Source organism: Heterocephalus glaber, unplaced genomic scaffold, assembly GCF_053883595.1.
Source record: "Heterocephalus glaber isolate CG9 unplaced genomic scaffold, H.glaber_assembly_v1.0 deba00001447, whole genome shotgun sequence".
Lineage (NCBI taxonomy): Eukaryota > Metazoa > Chordata > Mammalia > Rodentia > Bathyergidae > Heterocephalus > Heterocephalus glaber.
The window spans coordinates 10,152,802-10,156,830 of NW_028258299.1; positions in this window are offsets into that span (position 1 = coordinate 10,152,802).

Consider the following 4,029-nt stretch of genomic DNA (forward strand, 5'->3'; position numbering starts at 1 on the left):
TGACTTTGCAAATTTCAAGGATTCTGGGAGGAATGCTTATTCCCAGGCACTTCCACACATGTTCCTGAGGTTGGGCTTTTGTCTCCCTGGCTTTATTTTCTTCATCTGTAAATAAGAAATCAAGTACACTGTGTATATTCAAGGAGACACACACACGCACATGCACACACACACACACACACACACGCACACATGCACACAAGCACTTGCCGAGAGTTGCAACTAAGCTTTAATAAATAAGACAACATGGCAGAGAAGCTCTCTGAAAAGCAGCTGCTATTCCCATTCTGCAGGGAAATCCTCACCCGGAAACCCTTGTTCATATTGGCACAAGTCCCAGGCACGAGCCAGCTGAGGCTGGGTCTCTCCCTTTCCATGTCTCCTGCTAACTTCCAGTGTGACTGCTACTGGCTCACAGACAGACAGACTGCTCTCTAAGACCTGCTGGATGTGAGGTTGCTTCCCACCTCAGTTCTCTGAGGAACCAAGAGCCCCTCCTCTGACTATAAGACTGACCCAGAGGAGCCAAAGGGGCCTTCCCCAGGACAGGGAGCTCAAGGGTCTGGACACAGTCCAGCAAGTGCTTCCCATGTTTCGCCTGCAGCTCACATGGTCTGTTATCTCCATGAAGACAAAAGAAAAAGAGAAATTGGTGAGGCCACCTGAAGCCTGGGGCATCAGAGAAGAGAAGGAGCCCGGGACAAAAGGACAGAGCTTCTGCAAGAACACGGAGGTATAAACAATCAGGATGGCTTGGGGTCGTGACCGATGATCCCCGGAACACAGGACACTGCTAAGAGCTGTGTTTTGCTCCCATCCCTTCCTCTCCCTGACCCATCTCATCAGAGGCTGAGCTCCGCCCAGGTTGGAGCTTGGTATATGTCTCAGTGCCCATCTCCTCTTCTCAACCCCTATGGCCAGTGTCAGGAACACAGCCGCTGTGGCCCACACTAGTTTCCCACCTGTGGGTAAATAGCAGCAAGTGAGCAGTAAGGGCAGCAGTTGGTAGCAGCCCCCACTGCACAGGAAGAAGCCAAGGCCAGGAGAGTTCATGGTCTGCCGGGGTCAGTGGCAGGACCAGGGGAGATGGGTGAATTGGGAAGAAGCCTGGGTTGTTTGCATAAAGCAGGGACAGAAGGACTTGGATCCTCAGGCTGGGAAGCTGAGTACTAAGACCCAGCACCTCTTTCCTCCAGAGAGACGGCAAGGCCCAGGGAAGATGGGCCAGACCTGGAGTAGCTCTGGACATGTGTTAGATGTAAGCCAGTGCTGTTTGATCAACAGCCTAGATTTGCAGAAACCCTGCCTCTGTCTTCTTCAGACTCTGGGAAAAGGCAAAGCCTATTCAGCCTGTGAGATCTGATGGCTCACAGGGGGACCCCTGAAAGATCCAGGAACCAGCAGTGGGTCCCCAGGATCTTCACAGCTCACCTGGCCCATAGTGCTCACCCAACTGGTTGTGCTGTCCCCTTTTACATGTCTCTGTCCTCCACCAGACACTGAGCTCTTCAATCACAGGACTGTGTCAGAGTCCTCTCTTTTGGGCAGTGCAAGACCAGGGTCTGACACACAGTTGATTTTTAGTAACTATTTAATGAAAGGAAAAATTTGATTAGAACATTGTTAATACTACAGCGATCATTCAGTGCAAACATGGGAGAGAGGAGTAATGAACTTTGATGGAGCACCTGCTGTAGACCAGGTACCACACAGGGTACCTGAGCAACGAAGCCCCTGACTTCCAGAAACTCATGGCAGAGGACCAGACTGATGAGCAAATGGACAATGACAGTGGAGTTCCAAGGATGGAGGGGCCACTCTTAGGAACTCTCAGCCCCAGGTCTGTGGCATTTCCAAACTGACAGGACATTACTACCTATCTTCCCCAAGAATGAATGCGCCAGGAGAGCTTTGTCTGGTTCATTGCTCTACTCTCAGCCCAGAACAGATGCTCACTTAGAGTTTTACCAGCATAAGCTCAATACTGTGAATAGGTGCATGGCTGCAGGGAACACAGAGAGATGTGGGAGTTCAACCCAGTCCAGGACACGGGATTCACAGGCATCATCTAAGAGGAAGAGGCATGGGGCAGGAACAGATGTTGCAAGGCTTACGTCTCCTTCAGCATTTCCTCTTCCCTGACTTCATCATAACTCAGCCGGGCCACACCCATTTTATGAATGAAGACACAAATCTCAGATAACGGAAGAAACTCAGTCAATGTCACTTGGCTGGCAGACCAAGGACTTGAGCCCACATCCTCCACATTGAAAGTCTGTGCCTTCTCCTTGCACTAACCTGCTTCCTGCCAATGTGATAAGAGGCCTCACTGGGAGAAAGGGTGACCCGCTGCATATGCAGCTTCTGAGGGGCCGGAAACTTTTCAAGAGTGGATGAGAGCATTGCCACCACCATAATCATTGTCATCATTTTTGTGGCAACTAAATGGTAACAGGTGATATTCTTACCCCTTCTAAGAGCTCTATGTGGTAAGTCATTCTTCATGATCACCTTATGATCTAGGTTCAGTTATTGTTCCAATTTAGGGATGAAGAAACTGAGGAACTGTTAAATAGCTTTCTTGGGTGACACCAGCAATAAGGGAAATGTCCAAGATTCAAGCCCACACAGCCTGACAGCATAGCCTACAGTCTTAGCCAGCTTGTCTTCTGCCTCAACAGAGCACACCTACTTCATTCAACTCTGGGAGGCTGCCAGAAACTTCATGGTTGAGTACTCTTTGTGTTCTAGACACAATTGTAGGTACTAGACGAGAAAACTATAAAGAAGAAATTCCTCAAGTCCTTGCCTTCAAGGAGTTGCCAATCCGAAAAGAAAAATAGATCAGAAATCAACGAAGGAGCTACCTTGTGACCAACAGAAAGTTGAAAGAATAGTGCCCCAGGAAATGGACATCTATGGCCCATCTCATCCGAGCCTGGGAGTGGACTATGCAAACGTAACATCGGGTCGATTGGTGTGTCTGGAGAAGCAGCAGAGGCTGGGTTGAAGACAGGAGCAAGTCAGAGGAGAATTGGGACCTGCTGGAAAATCCGTACCACCGCTTTAAATGGATTTGGTCTATCAGGTTGCTGAAGAGTGACACAGCATAACCTGACCTGCATCTCAAGGTGACAGTGAACACCCAGGAGAAGAAGACCACAGAAAGGAAGTTGGAGGCTCACTTGGCCCTTGCTGTGATCAACTGCCTCATAACTCAGAGACCTAAAATAACCACCGTGTTACTGCTCACCAGCCTGGCTTCCATGGGCAGCTCTACAGTCTGCCAGCAGGCTGAGCACATAGCTGGTGGTGTTGGGAGTCCACTGAAGAAACAGGAGTGACTGGGCCATGTGTCCTTTATTATCCTGGGCTTCTTCTCCCAGTCATGGATGAAAGTTACCAAGAACAGCAAGAGAAGCCAAGGCCCAAGGCACAAGCACTTTTCAAGCCTGTGTTGTCACCAGTTTCTTAGCATCTCAATGGCTGAGCACAGAGTCTATAGGTGGGTAGTCTATGGGTACGGCTCTTACAGAACTCTTGGTGGTCAGAACAGCCAAGTCACATCACAAAGTAGCATGAGATGGATTTGGGGTCATCTCTTAGGAGGCCATTTTGTAATGAGTCAAGTGAAAAATAATTGTTGCTTAACTTAGGAGATGGTAGAATAAATGGAAAGTGATTAGAGTATATTTAAGGCACAGTCAGAAGATTATTGTGAGGGAGAGGAAAGAATTCATGATACCTCCCGGGATTTGGGCCAAAGCAACTGGGCAGATGTTTCCTTGTGCCAGCAAAGGGAACCAACAGGAGGAGCGGGCTTGGGAATTGTAAACACCTTCTAGATCACGTGATTCCCTGGGGTCTGGGAGTGCACAACCTTCCTTCCTTGGAGAATATGTTCTTTTCCCCAGTCTCCTCTGCACTCTGACCTTACATGACTCTGCTGTCCTAGCAGTTGTGATTGGCCAGGAGTGGGCATCTGACCCAAACGTGGCTAATGGGAGTGCCCAGTCCCACACAGTCCAA